This window comes from Zingiber officinale, chromosome 9A (genome assembly GCF_018446385.1).
Source record: "Zingiber officinale cultivar Zhangliang chromosome 9A, Zo_v1.1, whole genome shotgun sequence".
In the NCBI taxonomy this organism is placed as follows: Eukaryota; Viridiplantae; Streptophyta; class Magnoliopsida; order Zingiberales; family Zingiberaceae; genus Zingiber; species Zingiber officinale.
Window position 1 is genome coordinate 57,650,626 of NC_056002.1, and position 18,642 is coordinate 57,669,267.

An 18,642-nucleotide genomic window follows, 5' to 3' on the forward strand; every position below is an offset into this window, starting at 1 on the left:
CGTGCATGAGACAGGACACATCTAATGCATCATCTTGATGCTTCTTATAAGCATCACGGTCATCTCGCATGGCAGTGGCAGGAGGTGCCTCGGGAATGGGTGTCTCCAGGACGTACAGTTTCCTTTACTGAGTGAGAACAATTCTTAGGTTCCTGTACCAGTCTAGGAAATTAGCTTCATTGAGCTTGTCCTTATCAACGATAGAACGTAGGGAGAAGGTGTTCATGTTTGACAACATGGTAATCTACAACAAAAAATGTAGAAAATAAATATCATATTCCACTAATCATTTAATTAGGCCTTTAACTAAATGATGCTCCCATAAAATTATAGAACTTTTGTAGAATCAAGTCATGGATGTGGTCAAACCACAACTACTAGATTCTAACCAACTAGCTATAATTCTTTTGGGATAAGATCCACATCATACTACGCCTTGAGTTAGCTTTAGCTAAATCGCCCAAGACTTAGTATGATCGGTAGGTAACTAATTACCAATTACATCTCTATGCAACTCTTGCTTATAGGATCAAGATCCGCATGTATATTAAAACTTGAGTTAGCTTTGGCTAAATCACCCCAGAGTTAATATAAATGTGATTTTGACCTATCTACCAACCATTGGAAAATGCCTATAGTTAAACCCGATCCAATTGAGTTTAACTAGTTTTACTCAATTTGATTGAGTTTGTACTCACCCAGGCGTTGATAGGCGGGACCAAGATTGTCCCTCCGCACCCTACCAAGATAGTATGCGTTGCTCTGCTTTAGCAGATTCAACAACAACATGTGATCAAGGTAGTGATGGGTATCACAGCATGGTAGGCATTTTGAGTTGACGCGATTAAGATCTAATCTAATCGTTGATGTGTATAATATACGCAATTAAGATCTAATCTAATCGTCAAGGCACTAATTAATTACTCTACTCTAGCATGCATCACATACACACACACAAGAAATTAAATAAACTGTGATTAGGTCATGGCCCTACTACGATCTTCTCAAGCCAAAGAGAAGATCAGATGGTCAACCTAAGGTCAACAGCTTTCCAAGCTCCTCCCTTTGACCGCTACGTGTTGCTCGCACCCTCCTCGTAACTCCTCCTCGAGTGGACCTTCCACAGCTCCATTTTGTACATTACAAAGATGAAACTCGAGTTACATTAGAGTCTAAACTATTTTACAATAGGAAATAAAATAGAAAGGCACGACGCGCAGGTCGCATATCACATATACAACACGCACAATCACACAAAAATGGCGCGCAGGCCATATTATGAATTACAACACATGTAACCAATCCAATTGGGGTTTTTTGGGCCATGACCATCAAAAATCATACATAATTCTAAATTATGTATTTTATATAAATTTCTGTAATTTTATTACTGTTTTTTTACGATTTTATGAGTCGCAACTTCCCGGCGGCCCTGTTTAGCGATTTTCGGGCGCGATCGCAGGACAATGCCCCTTGCGGGGTTAGGGGCAGCACCCCTTCTCGCAAAATGAGTCTCATGAGTGTCCCACAATGATTTTACAGTGCCTTTAGCCACTGTCCCAAAACATTTTGGGTGAGACCTTACCGTTACGAATGGTGTTTCTCAGTAGTCGAAGCCTACAAGTGTTCAAACACTTGTTGCTTCGCTTCTACGAGAAAAATACTCTTAAAACCCATAAAATTAATAAAATCACAGAAACTTATAGAACTATAATTTTTCATAAAAAGTAAAATAAAAATAAGTACACGCTTCGCACGTGGCTCTGATACCACTGTTGGGACTTTCGGGCCGTAAAAACGACTTTTTGCGTTGCGGAAACTCCGAAGTTCTATGCCACCGGATCCGTACGAAGATTAAAATTTTCATGTACATGTTTTCTAATCCTAGATCTACACTAGATCTACATGGTAGAGAAGTTATACCTTTGATGCAAAGCCCTTCGCTTATCCCACTTGTCCAAAATTTGTTGGATCTCAAGGGTGTCAAGTGAACACCCCTCTATGTGTATCCACACGAGCAAAAAAAATGGAGAAGAAACCTTAGAGTGTGCTAGCACTCTTGAAGGTTTCAGCCAAGGTGGAGGAGAGGGAGAGAAGATGATGAGAGGAGGAAGAAGAAGGAGTGAATGAGCACACAAAACATTCAACACCACTTAAAGTGGTCGGCCACTTCAAGAGGGGTTTTTAAACTTCATGGAATACCAAGAGTCACAACTCTTGATCTCCCTCATGAGGTGGCACACACATGTACTATCCTTGATGATGTGGAACATCATCATTGGCCCACTCTATGCCAACTCACAAATGAGGTGGCATTGGTCAAGTCACACTTGACCTTTCATCTTCCCTTCTCAAGTCAAGTCAAACTTGACCTCTTCTCTCCCATGGTTGATCAAATCTAACCATTTGATTCAAACCAATTTAATTTAATGAATCTATATCCATTGAATTAAATTAACTCAATTAATCCAAATCTAAATAGACTCATTTAACACATGAACCAAATTGAGTCCAACTCAATTAGTTTAATTAGGATTACTCTTAATCCAATTTGGTTCATCACATGAACCTAATCCTCTTGGTTCATCATATGAACCTAATCTCCATCTAATTGCCCTTTGTGTGTGATCCTATAGGTTCTTGTAATGTTGGCAATGCTCCTAAATCCATTTAGAAGCATAAGTAATGAGCGGTATCTAGCAACACATCATTACTACCCAAGTTACAAGAATGTTGAGATCCAACATCACCTTGTGACTACTAATTGTGACTCTTCACAATATATGACAATGTCCTTCTATCCTTGACATCTAGATTGATCAATTTGAGGCATAGACGGTGTCATCCTCTGATCAATCTAAATCTTGAACTCTAAGTAGATTCACTATAATCAAATGAGCTCAATATCTCATATTGACTCATTTGGGCATGGCCATGCACTTAGTGGTCTCACTCTATCAAGAATAATGATGTCACTCCCGTTATATAGGAGGGATAGATCCCATCTACATCACTCACATCCCTTCGCATAATTTGTTACATACCCAGTAATCGCCTTTATAGTCCACCCAGTTACGAGTGACGTTTGACGAAACCAAAGTATGCAACTCCTTATGTAGGGAACCATGGTGACTTCAGGTCCAAGGACTAGTAGTCATACTAATAGTCACATGAGAAGTATAATACTTAAGGATGCTATTAACCTTAGTTAGTTGACACCAATACAAGTAAGTATAATAACCAAAATAAATGCCTTTATATATATAGGAATATGATACAATGAGTCCATACAACAATCATCATATGATTGGCTCTAGGGCTCTAACTAACATGAGTTACTTTTGGTGAACAGATATTTGAGACTCTTATGGTCAGTAAGAATCTCAAAGGTAATACTATATAGGTGATGCCGCCAAATCTTCAAAGAAAAGATGATGGCGGCTAGCTCCAGATCATGTACAAGGTAGTTCTTCTCATGCTCCTTCAACTAACGAGAAGCATAGGAAACTACTATGCCATGCTGCATCAGAATATCACCTAAACCCTGAAGAGATGTGTCGGTGTAGAGCATGAATTCGTCCTCTCCGGAGGGCAAAACCAAAACTGGTGCCGACACTAATCTCCGCTTTAGCTTTTGAAAGCTGGTCTCGCAGTCTTCTGTCCAAGTGAACTTCATGTCTTTCCTGGTCAAGTGTGTCAGTGGCATAGCGATATGCGAGAACTCCTCGAGGAACCGTCTGTAATATCCAACCAATCCTAGAAAACTACATATCTCCTGAACTGATTTTGGTTGCTCCCAGCTGGTGATTGCCTCGATCTTCTGAGGGTCTACTGAAATACCTCGGCTAGAGACCACATGTCCCAGAAAATCGTCTGAGGATAGCCAGAAAGCACACTTGCTGAACTTCGCATATAATCGATGTCGTCGAAGAGTCTCCAAGACTATGCGAAGATGCTGTGCATGCTCCTCCTCAGAACTCGAGTAGATCAAAATGTCGTCGATGAAAACGACAACGAACTGATCTAGATACTCCAGAAAGATGCGGTTCATCAAATCCATAAATTCCGCTGGAGCATTGGTAACCCCAAATGGCATTACCAAAAACTCATAATGGTCGTATCTGGTATGGAAAGTTGTCGTCTGAATATCAGATTCTTTGACTCTCAGCTAATGATATTCAGATTGTAGATCAACCTTAGAATACATTGAGGTACCTCTAAGATGATCAAACAAATCCTCAATCTGTGGTAAGGGGTACTTATTTCTGATGGTCACTACATTCAACTGTCTATAATCGATGCACAACCTCAGAGTACCATCCTTTTTCTTGACGAATAGTACCGGAGAACCCCACAGAGAAACACTAGGGCGATTGAATCCCCTATCCAATAACTCCTAGAGTTGGACCTTTAGCTCGTCCAACTCTTTAGGTTCCATACGATATGGAGCTTTTGATGCTAGCGCGACCCCCGAAAACAGCTCAATAGCAAACTCCACTTGCCTTCTGGGAGGCAAGCCTGGTAGCTCCTTTGGATATACATCCGGATACTCTCGGACTACAAGAACATCAGAGAGTTGAGAACTAATGCCGTCTTCAGAATTAATCAAATATAACAGAAAACCCTGACAGTCATGTGACAGTAGCTTCTGAGCCTGAATCGCTGATGCTAGTGAAATCCCACGAGGGTTAGTTCAGAGGTCAGAATGTGACCACCCTCATCTGGCAATCAACCATGGCATTATATACAGACAACCAATCCATGCCAAGGATAATGTCGAAATCGACCATTTCCAGCACTAATAAATCAACCATAAGTATCATGTTGCCAAAATCTAACGGGCAACCTCTGACCTCCTGAGTAGCATCTAATGAATCACCGGATGGTAGAGAGATGGTCAGTCACTGCGGTCTAAGAGTTGGTAGTCTACCTATATCCCTCATAAAGGCACGGGAAAAAAAATAATACGAGTTACCAGTATCTATCAACATATCAACGGATAATGCATAAAGTAAAATCATATCGCTAGAAACGAATCTGTCGGCCCGCTGTTCATCCTATCTGGTAACTACATGAATATGTCCAGTCTCTAGCGGTGGTGGAGGTGGTAGTGCTGCCAAGGTTGCGGCGCCTGAGTCTGAGCCTACCACTGTGACGGTGTCGTGTATTGAGCCAAAGACGGATAGGTAGGTTGCGACTGATACTGGACCAGCGACTGGGGCTGTGACTGGTAGTGCCCCTGAGTCAGATACTATGGTCCCGAAACAAAGCTCTGTGGTACTATGAGGGCACCGGAGTGCTCCTGTCCATGCATGCTATATGCAGCTGCTGCCGGGGGAGCTGCCCTCTGCTGGCTATACGAAGATTGGGCTCTCCTCCCTCCTCGATAAACTCCTGTCTGACTGGGCTATCCTCCATGACCAGACACTCTGGAAGCCATATGCTAATCCTTTAGTGAACAATCCCGGCTCAGGTGCCCGGGCAGTTTACAATAATAGCAAACCGACAGTCCCAGAGAGCAGGCTGTGGTGACGTGGTCTCTGGACCCACATCTGGTGCAGTGAGTGTCGCTGGCAGGTTGTTTCCGATTCTGCTGAGAAGACCGGGAACGTCTTGATGAAGATCGCCCTGACTTCTGAGGTTGACCAGAAACCCCAGAAGTACCCTAACCTGGCTGAGTACGACCACTCTGCTGCTATCTGGTCGCCTGTGGTGACTGGGTCTATCCTGATGTCTTACCCGACTGCTTCCTTTTCCTGTCCGAAAATGCTCTCTACTGAGCTGACTCAATCATGAGGGTTCTATCCAACGTCTCTAAATAATATGAACTCCCGAAACCGACAAGCTTTACTTGCAGATGTCCATCCAATCCCTGGATAAATTGAAGCATACGAGATCTATCCTCGGCAACTAACTCAGGACAAAATCTAGCTAATCGATTAAATTCAGCATTATATTCCATAACTAAGCGGTTATTCTGCCCATGACTTAGATAATCCTGTCAACGAGTCGTCTGATATGTGTTGGATCTAGACGCGCTAGAGGGGGGGGGGTGAATAGCGCTCGCGGCTAATTCGTTTTTCGATTATCAGAAAACTATCGGAGTTAAAACGTGCAGTGGAATAAGTGGAAATAAAATAAAGAAACACAGAGACACAAGGAATTACTTCGTTCGGAGCCTAATGCGACTCCTACTCGAAGGTCCGCGATCCTTGATCACTTTCTGTGGGCAACAACTATAAGCTCGATAAGAATTACAAACTAATTGTTGGTGCAGTAAGCATCCGACGATCGAACCTCAGTTTTGATAATGGCAAAGGGATTCAAAGTTAAGATTTCTTGTTATCTAACGTGGTTAAATAAGGTTTCAGGAAAGTCCTAACTGTGGTTAGGCAAGGGAAAATCCTAAGGGGGGGTAACCTTAGGTCCTAGGGGGTGGTAACCCTAGGTGAAGGAAAATCCTAAGGGGGGGTAACCTTAGGTCCTAGGGGGCGGTAACCCTAGGTGAAGGAAAATCCTAAGGGGGGCAACCTTAGGTCCTAGGGGGCGGTAACCCTAGGTGGAGAAAAACCCTAAGGGGCGGCAACCTTAGGTCCTAGGGGGCGGTAACCCTAGGTGGAGGAAAACCCTAAGGGGCGGCAACCTTAGGTCCTAGGGGGTGGTAACCCTAGGTGGAGAAAAACCCTAGGGGGCGGTAACCCTAGGTCCTAGGGGGTGGTAACCCTAGGCGGAAAGTCCAGTCGGTCTGGAGGACCGGACTGGCATCAGGTAAATCTCCTGAGTGGAGTAGGTGAGGACGCGTTCCCCGTAGAGAGAATAGTAGGCGTCGGGTCGACCTATAGTTTCCGGTTGGAAATCCGAAGTCAGACTCGGACAGTCCGGAGACTGTCTATACTTCATTTATCATATTTATTGTGCTAACTTTGTGTTGCAGGATAGTGTTTGGGACTAACGTATCTTGCAGGTGCAAAGGAGCAACCTAAAGCCTCGGATGAACAGTGTCCGAGGCGCCTCCATGGAGCTTGGAGGCGCCTCGGGTGCAAAAGCTGAGCTGGCTGTGAAGCACCATTGGAGGTGCCTTGAAGAAGGCAGAAGGTGCCTTGGAAGGCGCCTTGAGTGAGGTTTAAGGCGCCTTGAATGGATGAAATTCGACCAGGTCAGATTTGATCCACGCGGAAGACCAGGCAGCATGGAGGCGCCTTGAACACCCTTTATAAGGGGGTTTCGACCAGCACTTCAGAACAACGAATACCAAGTGATCTCTCATCAACGTGCTGCTCCAAAAGACACTCCGAAATGCTGCTACAAGTGCCCGACGACCCGAAGCTTCAGATTTAGCATTTCTTATTGTCAGTATAATACTTATAGCTTTTAATTGTACTCATAATTGTACTCTTTTAACGAGCTTATAGTTGTTGCCCACCGAAGCGATCAAGGATCGCGGGCCTTCGAGTAGGAGTCGCCTTAGGCTCCGAACGAAGTAAATCTCTGTGTCCTTCTGTCTGTGTGTATTTGTTCTTTAATTCCGCTGCTTTAATTACTCTAACGCTGTTTTCGAGTCTGATACGTACGAAATAGCCACGAGCGCTATTCACCCCCCCTCTAGCGCGTCTCGATCCAACAATTGGTATCAGAGCGGGGTCGCTTTGAATTGGTGCAACCACCATTAAAGCATTTTTCGTGGCTTTGTCGTTTAAATAATATTTTATTAATTTTTCTCAAAATTCCTGAATTACTATTTTTATTTCTCTACCGCACTACTAATCCAAGACTAAGTCTTGGAACAAGTTTTATTGTGTTTATTTTGCGAGATTGTCTTTCTAAGATGACCCATCAAGAAGGCTACAACACTGCTCGCCCACCGCTCTTCTCCGGAGATGATTTTGGAGATTGGAAGGGTCGGATGGAGGCGTATCTCCAGACTCACTTTGAAGTCTGGATGATCGTCAAAACTGGGCTTCAACTGCCAACTAACGGCGCCGGCAAGCCACTACCGTACGAAAACTGGGAGGCGAACCTTATCAAAAAGGTAGAAGCAAATGCAAAAGCAACGTATACACTTCAGTGTGGCTTAACGAATAAGGAGCTGAATCTCGCCGGCCCATTCTCAAGTGCCAAGGAGCTGTGGGAGAATCTGATTGAGTTACACGAAGGTATTCCTAATACAAAAACAGGTAAGCATGTTTTAATAAATAAATTATTTGAGCAGACTAATACTAGTCCGGCCGAGGAAGGTGTTGCGTTATTTGCAGGAACAAGCAAGACGAAGAAAGCACTGAAGGCAACATGGTCCGAGTCATCAGATGAATCCGAATCGGACGAAGAAGATCAAGCGAGCCTTCTCGCTCTACCAGTACTAGCACATGTTGTTGAAACTGAGTCCGAGTTCGAGCCCGATTCAGAAACCGAGAGCGAATCAGACACCGAGTCCGAGCGAAGCCACGGATCCGTATCCGTTTCTGAAGGACCCAAAACCACTGTAAGTGCTCTAATTTCAAGTATTAGCTTAGATGATTCAAAAAATTTAATTCCTTACTTATTAAAGAAGTTGGCTAAATCCAACGTCCGGGTTGAGTCGCTCCAAAAGGAGGTAATAGCCCTTAAGGAAGTGACTGACTTGAGTGCTTTAACTGAGCCAGTTCAAATTGGAAATTCGACTCAAGTCCAACAACTTGAGGAAGAAAATTCTAATTTGAAAACTCAAATTAAAGAACTCAAAGACACGTTGGAACGGTTCACCTTGGGTTCCAAGAATTTGGATCTAATTCTTGGAAAACAACGAGCCATTTACAACAAATCCGGACTTGGATTTAAGACCAAAACAAAATATAAATCATATCTGTCTCTAGTTAATAGAAATAATAGAAACATAATTCAAGCATGGGTCCCCAAGTCCAAATTTATTAATCAAGTTGGACTTGGTCAATATTGGATCCCGAAGGATCAAATATACTACCTCGATAGGCCATATCGAGGCTATGATCTAAGGGGAGTTAACAGAAAAACCATTAAAATTATTCGAAATTAAATTAAAAATGCAAAATTAAATTAAATTTAAAATTAAATTTAAAAATTGAAATTAAATTAAATTTAAATCTCAAAATTTGAAAGTAAATTAAAATTCAAAATTCAAAATTCGAACTTAAATCAAAATTCAATTTAAATAAAATAAAAATTTAGAAGGAGGATCCAGAATAGCTGGCACCCCTAACTAAACTACCCGACTGGGTAACTGAACTTTTTCTACCCGAAATGGGTAAACAAGAGTAGACTACCCGACAGGATAATTAAGGTTAGAAAAAATGGGCTAGGCTTAACTTGACCCACAGTAATGGTGAAGTTTTTGGATGATAGTACGTTAGGGAAGCTTGGGCATCGCATGTCTAGGAAGATATGACTTCGACCTGGTGCATTTGGCCAAGTGGAACTGACCGAAGCTACCCTTAAATGGATCCTAACTAGTTAGACCAAGGTTTAGTATTAAGCTCAATGGGTAGGACTATTTGGAAAACCTCGAAGGCATGGTTACTTTAATGAGTTCCTTGTGACTCACCATAGCCCAGAAGTTTATCCAAAGAATGCTTACTTGTTGAACCCAAAGATAAACCTGAATCTAACACAAAGTTAAAACCTTACCCTAAAATTCAACCATAATTCATCTCACAACAATTATAGGGTTCCCTGATTGAAAATTTAGATCGGGTGAGATGACTAAGAAATTAAAATTGACTTAAACTTAATTTCGAAATGATTTTTAAAACAATCAATTTCAAAATTATTTAAAAATCTTTTCAAAATCAATTTCAAAATTATTTGAAAAATCTTTTCAAAATCAATTTCAAAATTATTTAAAAATCTTTTCAAAATCAATTTCAAAATTATTTAAAAAAAATTCAAAATTATTTAAAAAAATCTTTTCAAAATCAATTTCAAAATTATTTGAAAAATCTTTTCAAAATCAATTTCAAAATTATTTTAAAAAATCTTTTCAAAATCAATCTCAAAATTATTTGAAAATTCTTTTCAAAATCAATTTCAAAATTATTTTAAAATCTTTTCAAAACTTATTTTCAAAATTTTTTCAAAACTTATTTTCAAAATCATTTCAAAACTTAACTTCAAAATCATTTTAAAAATCTTTTCAAAACTAAATTTCAAAAATCATTTTAAAACTTCATTTCAAAATTATTTGAAATTCAAAACTTATGTTTTATATCAACTGTAGAGACAACTACATCTCGCGTTCACTCAAATGCTAAACATGCTTGTTAATCTAGAATGAATGAGATGGAAAATTAGGAAAATAATTTTTTAACCTCTCATGCTTGAACTCCTGAACTCAAAAATTTATTAAGACATTAATTAAGGGGGAGTGATTTTGAGTCGGTTTTAAAATTAGTTTTTCTTTAAAATTTTTAACTTGGCCTTAAAATTAAAAACTATTTTTGGCATATCTTCGAAAATTCAAGCTATTTTTAACTTAGCTTTAAAATTAAAATTATTTATGACCTGACTTTTAAATTATAACTCCTCTATAAGCTAAATGTTTTCAAAGCTGAGTATTTAATTAAGTTTTCTCTAACTAAACTTAGTTAAATTATTTTCTAAACTTAGCTACTTGGTAAGATATTTTCTCAACGCAATCATTTTTACGCTGAAAACATAGCTAAGTATTTTCAAATATAGCTAAATATTTTTTTTCAAAAACATTTAGCTAAGTACTTTTTAAAGTGTTTAAAACAAAAAAAAAATTTAGCTAAGTATCTCTCAAAGCAATTGTTTTCAAATGCTAAGTTCTGCTGAAAATGCTAAGTATTTTCCAAAGCATTCTCAAAATTTCATCAAAACAATTTTTTTTAAAAAAAAAAAAACTAAATCTTTTTGAAATCACAAAAATTTGCTAAGTTACTGTCACGCCCCAAGTAGTCCCTGTCCGAAGAAATTTCGGCAGCATCTCCCCTGTACGGGTGACAATATGAAACCAGAATACATATATCTATACCTCGGCCACACTCGGCCGGAACAATACACACAAATAGTAAACAATCCACGCAGTTATATTCAACATTTCTACACAGATATAATATGAACAATCCATGCAGCTATATAAAGAAATGATGATATAGAAATCAACGAAGATATACGTACACATCCTACTCCACTACAACGAAGAAACGAAATCCACGAAGTAATGAAATATTCGCAGCGGAAAACAAAAGTAGCAAACCCGAATGTTCAATGTCCACAATACAAACCCACAATACAAGTATATAAGATGCAAAAGCAAAATATAATCCGACAAAGAAAATTCTCGCGATAATGGGGCTAGCGACTGGAATATCTCCCGACGGCCTCAACCTGAAAAATAGTAACAACGGGGTGAGTTCAAAGAACTCAGCAGGTAATCCAATAGATATGTACAACAACATATAACTACCAGTAATATCCTAAGGTACAGTCTCCTAAACCATAGAACTTACAGTACAGTTTCCTAATAGTACAACCTATGGTACAGTCTCCTAATAGTATAACAGATATGCATAGCTGAAATAAACTGTAATAATCAGCAATAGGCATAAAGTACAGTCTATAGCAAGAATAATAAGAAAATGCATAACTGAAATAAACTGTACTCACCTGCGAGGCTTGGGCAAATAACTGTGGACATATACAGATAAAGATAGTCAGAGCAAATAAGCATGTATCTTGTATGCATGTCAATCATATGCAGTCACCCAAGTGCATCATCCAATATGCAACAATCACAATAAATGCAATATGTGCATATGATGCAATATGACATGGTCACCCCTGTCAACCAGTCAGCCATCTCACACACAATGGTGAGACCGAGTGGGTAGGGCCGTCACTGCCCCTGAAGAGTGACCGAGTGGACAGGATGCTGTCGGAGTACACCTATCCTCCTACCTCAAACATAGTGAGGGAGCGCAATGCTCTCATCTCCCGGTACGCGATGACGGGGAGGGATCCCGGCTGCAACCCCGCTGTATCGTGCTACCCATGAGCACCCCGGCGGTGCACCACCGAGCAACCTACCATACACACCCTGAGTGTTGTGCCACTACCCATGCAGTGGTCATGCTGTGTGCAGGCCCTCATGTAGCCGGCCGACGAGCTCAACAATAATGGAGTCGTCAATCGCCCAGCATGCAATCATGCAATATGGTGCGTGCAGCTACAGTATGTCATACCTGAACATATCCTCCTCCATATGCGTGGGTGCCAATACAACAAACGCATATGTATAACAGAGATATAAACAACATGAATCCAACAATATATAACAAGTATCTCCAGCAACTAATCATGGGTAGATAAGCACTATAAGTAACCATAACCACGACACATATACATATGGCAAGAGATAAAAGTAAACCAGACTAATGTAAAGCAACTAACAGTAGAAGCATGTGATAGGTAGCAACTAAGCTAAGACCAGGGAAGAGATAAATCTACCATCTACCACTAGTAATTATATATAAACTATACATATCATAAGACAGTATCAAAAGATAAGTCAAAGGGTACCCGCCTCAAATAGAAGGTACAATCCCAAATCCGAAGTCAACGTCGAGACGCCTGTCTCGAATCAAAATCCTGTGTCAAACAACATATATATTTTATTTAGCTAAATCCAAATGAAATAGCTAAATAAAATTCCCAAAACTAAATTAGGGCAAAACCCTAATCACCACAATCACAACTTACCAATTTAAATCTAATGGTCGATTAGGGTTAGTTACCTAATCCCTAATCACCAATTAGATTATAAATCCAACGGTTGACTAGGGTTAATTACCCTAACCCTAACCATTCCATTAGATTTATTCTACACAATTTAACAACTAATTACAACATGTATCAACTAATGATATACTACATATCATCTCCAATTTATTCCTACACATAAATGGCTAATCAATCACACTTAACCTAATCCATCTAGAACAAGATCATTCTACAAATATCCAAATTCAAAACATGATCTACAACATGTTCCAACCAAAATTCAATACATAGAGAACAACTCTTATACACCTTACCTCACTTCAGTCGCTGTTGATGCTGAAACAAAGAAATCTGCTAGATGAGGCTACTGCTGAAACTAAGAAGCCACATAACCCATTTCTAGATCCACAAAACACTCAACCTCACTGGAACCAATCCTCTGTTCGGATCAAGAAAGATCAAGAGATCACAGATCAAATAGAAGATCAATAATGGAAATCAAAGATCACACACCATGATCTACACTAAGATCAATTATCCTATTCCTTACCTCAAATCTAAGGTGATCACCAATAGATCACAATCAAAGGTGTTGCTGCCGGTTAGGGAAAGCTGCTGGATACACCTCAAAGATCACAACTCCAGCATCACAGCAACAGAACCTCACTGGATTGGATTCAATCGGATCAAGAATCAACAATTCAACACATCAATCAAACAACAATCTAATTCCAGAGAATAGAACAAGCAGAATAAACCTCTGATTCTCCAATCCTGTGACCTAGATCAGTAATAGAGTAGAGGATCAAGATCCGATCAGGGGAAAACAACAAGGATCTGATCCAATATCTTTTTTTTCTAGACCAGAACAACAAAGATCAACACGAACATCTCCCAATCAATCAAAGTCTGGTAACACCTTACCTTAAGGATCGTTGCTAGGGCACGGCTCTGTTGCCGCGACGACTGATCGGAGCCAACCGAAGAGATCTAGGGCACAGTTGCACAAGGAGGAAGGGCTCGGTGAAGCCAGCCCCTCTCTCGAACCTCCGAAAGAAAACCCTCAACGGCGATCGGGTGGATCTCGCTCGATCCAGTGGCGTCGGCAGGTAGGCGTGAGAAGACGCGATGTTGTGAAGCGGCCCAGGGAGGAAGACACCGGTCAAATCTGATCTCAATGGCCGTCGATGCCGGTGGAGAAAGATCGCCGGAGCTGGAGCCTGGCTTCCATCGGCGTCGCTCGTCCGCGAGAGAACAGAGAGAGGAAGAGGGGAGTTCGCGTCGGGGCAGAGGGGAAGAAGGAAGGGTGGATCGGCGTTTGGGAAGGGAAATAAAAATAAAGGAAAAGAATTTATAATTACAAACTTTTCCTCACTTAAACGGGTATCCCAAACAGACTTTATCCGCTCCCGAAATTGATCCCCTCAAAACCCGTCGTACGAGCTCCGAAAAATTCCCAGAAAATTCCTAAAAATTTCAGAAAAATTTTGTAAGGCTATTTCTCAAATAACCCTATTATTTAAATTTTCCGAGATCTCACAGTTACTGTTTAAAGACAAAATAACTTTATCTCAGCTAAAAGTATCTCTCAAATTAAAGGAAGAATTTTGCTTTCAAAATTATGATTTCACCGATCTAAAAGTGTTACAAGAAAAACTAAGTGTTTATCAAAAGTAAATTAAAAGATTGGAAGATAAGATTGAAAATTATCTTTGAAAGTTAAGCTAAGGCCCAGATTTTCTTCACTCTCTTGGGTATTTTGATATATGGCAAAGGGGGAGAGTAGGAAAAATTCAAAGAATATTATAAATTAAAAGAAAATTAAAATGAAATTTTTGTTGTGAATTTGCCTATGCTTTATTTATGCATGTGCTTATTTATGCGTATCTTTATTGCATTTTTACTTAACTTTGAATTTCGGTTGCCATAATCAAAAAGGGGGAGATTGTTGGTGCAGTAAGCATCCGACGATCGAACCTCAGTTTTTATAATGGCAAAGGGATTCAAAGTTAAGATTCCTTGTTATCTAACGTGGTTAAATAAGGTTTCAGGAAAGTCCTAACTGTGCTTAGGCAAGGGAAAATCCTAAGGGGGGGTAACCTTAGGTCCTAGGGGGTGGTAACCCTAGGTGAAGGAAAATCCTAAGGAGGGGTAACCTTAGGTCCTAGGGGGCGGTAACCCTAGGTGAAGGAAAATCCTAAGGGGGGGGCAACCTTAAGTCCTAGCGGGCGGTAACCCTAGGTGGAGGAAAACCCTAAGGGGTGGCAACCTTAGGTCCTAGGGGGCGGTAACCCTAGGTGGAGGAAAACCCTATGGGGCGGCAACCTTAGGTCCTAGGGGGTGGTAACCCTAGGTGGAGAAAAACCCTAGGGGTGGTAACCCTAGGTCCTAGGGGGTGGTAATCCTAGGCGGAAAGTCCAGTCGGTCTGGAGGACCGGACTGGCATCAGGTAAATCTCCTGAGTGGAGTAGGTGAGGATGCGTTCCCCGTAGAGGGAACAGTAAGCGTCGGGTCGACCTAGGGTTTCCGGTTGGAAACCCGAAGTCAGACTCGGACAGTCCGGAGACTGTCTATACTTCATTTATTATATTTATTGTGCTAACTTTGTGTTGCAGGATAGTGTTTGGGACTAACGTATCTTGCAGGTGTAAAGGAGCAACCTAAAGCCTCGGATGAACAGTGTCCGAGGCGCCTCCATAGAGCTTGGAGGCGCCTCGGGACCATTGGAGGCGCCTTGAAGAAGGCAGAAGGCGCCTTGGAAGGCGCCTTGAGTGAGGTTTAAGGCGCCTTGAATGGATGAAATTCGACCAGGTCAGATTTGATCCACACGGAAGACCAGGCAGCATGGAGGCGCCTTGAACTGCCTTCAAGGCGCCTTAAACACCCTTTATAAAGGGGTTTCGACCAGCACTTCAGAACAACGAATACCAAGTGATCTCTCATCAACGTGCTGCTCCAAAAGACACTCCAAAGTGCTGCTACAAGTGCCCGACGACCCGAAGCTTCAGATTTAGCATTTCTTGTTGTCAGTATAATACTTATAGCTTTTAATTGTACTCATAATTGTAATCTTTTAACGAGCTTATAGTTGTTGCCCACCGAAAGCGATCAAGGATCGCGGGCCTTCGAGTAGGAGTCACCTTAGGCTTCGAACGAATTAAATCTCTGTGTCCTTCTGTCTGTGTGTATTTGTTCTTTAATTCCGCTGCTTTAATTACTCTAACGCTGTTTTCGATTCTGATACGTACGAAATAGCCACGAGCGCTATTCACCCCCCCCCCCCTCTATCGCGTCTCGATCCAACACTAATTACAATGAAAGTATTATAACAACTTTATACCGACAACTAAGGAAGGAGAAAATAGAGCTCCGGGTCGTCGGGAGGTTGTTGCAGCACTTCTAGATCGTGTCGTTAGCAGCTAGATGCAAAGAAATCGCTTGGAACTTAATTGATTAAGGTGCTGCTCGAAACCCCCTTATAAAGGGTGTTCAAGGTGCCTTGAAGGTTGTTTAAGGCGCCTCCATGCTGCCGAGTCCTCCGCGTGGATCAAGCTTAAACTGGTCGAAGTTCATCTGCATAAGGCGCCTTCTAAGGCGCCTTATACCTCCTTCAAGGCGCCTCCATGGGTGCTTCACAGCCAGCTCTAGCTTTGCACCCGAGGCGCCTCCAAGCTCCATGGAGGCTCCTCGAACACTGTTCATCCGAGGGAAAACTTTATTATTTTGTACCTGCAAGACATGTTAGTCCCAAACAATATCCTGCACCACAAAGTTAGCATAAAACAACAGTATGAATATGATACTAAGTAACGACAGTCTCTGGACTGTCCGAGTCTGACTTCGGATTTCCGTCCGGAAACCCTAGGTCGACCCGACGCCTACTATTCCCTCTACGGGGAACGCATCCTCACCTACTCCACTCAAGAGATTTACCTGTTGCCAGTGCGATCCTCCAGATCGACTGGACTTTTGCTCAGCACTCGATGCTTCCGGACATTCTGCTGGACATCCGCTTCCCAGCTAGTCCAGTCTTTCACCTGGTTCGTGACACCAGGACTTTCCACCTAGGGTTACCACCCCCTAGGACTTTTGCCTGAAGCCATCGACTTGCCAAGACTTTCCGCATAGGGTTACCACCCCCTATGACCTAGGGTTACCGCCCCCTAGGGTTTTCCCTTTGCCTAACCGTAGCTAGGACTTTTCTCCACCTAGGGTTACCACCCCCTAGGACCTAGGGTTACCACCCCCTAGGATTTTCACCTGCCTAACCGCAGTTAGGACTTTCCTGAAACACTCATTCAACATGTTAGATAACAACAAGACTTAACTTTGAATCCTTTGCCATTATCAAAACTCAGGTTCGATCGTCGGATGCTTCCCGCACCAACAATCTCCCCCTTTTTTATTATGGCAACCCAAATTCAAAGTTAAGTAAAACAAATGCATAAGTATATTAAAAAGTTTTAAGTGAGCAAGCTTAAGTATATAAATTCAAATGAACGTCTAACTTAAGCTAACACTTAAACTTTTGTGAAGCTCCCCCTTAATACAGGGTTTCCTTTTTGAATTTTTACTTTTTACTTTTTACTTTTGAATTTCCTACTCTCCCCCTTTGCCATTTATCCAAAAAAATAAGCCAATTGAAAATTATTTTCAATTTTTCTTTTTGAAAAGTAAATTAGGCTATGAAAAAAATGGGATAAGTGCTAAATCGAAAAATAAATTTTCACCTAAAATTTTGAAAGCACTGAGTTAAAATCATGCAAGCCTATCTAAAAGGTAACTTAGAAAATATCTTAGCAAGAATTTATAAAGTTAGGTTTCAAGGTTGGCTAAGTTTGAAAAAAGTTTGAAAGTTGCTTTATGAACCACTTAGCTAAGCCTTTTGCAAACATTGAATTTTGAAAATATAGCTTAAGTGGAAAGGGACTTAGCTTAATTTTAAATAAAATAATACTTATTTTTGAAAAAGAACTTGTTAATTTTTAGGTTGAAGAGAGAGAGTAGCTAATATTTTAATTTAGGTTATTTATTTAGTTGGTTCTTAAGTCCAAGCATGAGTCAAGTTAAATAACAATCAAATTATTTAATCGGTGTTGATCAGGTATCAGAGCCCTAAAGTACAAGTAATATTAATCTTAATATTTCCATTTCTTTTAGTTTGAGAGATACTTTTTGTTGGTGCAGGAAGCATCTGACGATCGAACTCGTGTTTTGATAATGGCAAAGGATTCAAAGTTAAGGTGTTTTGTATTCTAACAAGTCTACTTGAGGATTTCAGAAAAGTCCTAGCTGCGGTTAGGCAAAGGGAAAACCCTAGGGGGTGGTAATCCTAGATCATAGGGGGTGGTAACCCTATGCAGAAAGTCTTGGCAGGTCGATGGCTTCAGGCAAAAGTCCTAGGGGGTGGTAACCCTAGGTGGAAAGTCCTGGTGTCGCGAACCAGGTGAAAGACTGGATCAGTCGGGAAGCGGAAGTCCAGCAGAAAGTCCGGGAGCCTCGAGTGCTGAGCAAAAGTCCAGTCGATCTGGAGGATCGAATTGGCATCAGGTAATCTCTCCTGAGTCGAGTAGGTGAGGACGCGTTCCCCGTAGAGGGAACAGTAGGCGTCGGGTCGACCTAGGGTTTCCGGTTGGAAATCCGAAGTCAGACCCGGACAGTCCGGAGACTATCATAAACATTCTTTTATTATTCATACTGTTATTTTGTGATAATTTTGTGTTGTAGGATATTGTTTGGGACTAACAAGTCTTGCAGGTACAAAATAAGGAAGTTTTCCCATGGATGAACAGTGTCCGAGGCGCCTCCATGGAGCTTGGAGGCGCCTCGGGTGCAAAAGCTGACCTGGCTGCGAAGCTTCAATGGAGCGCCTTCATTGGGGTATAAGGTGCC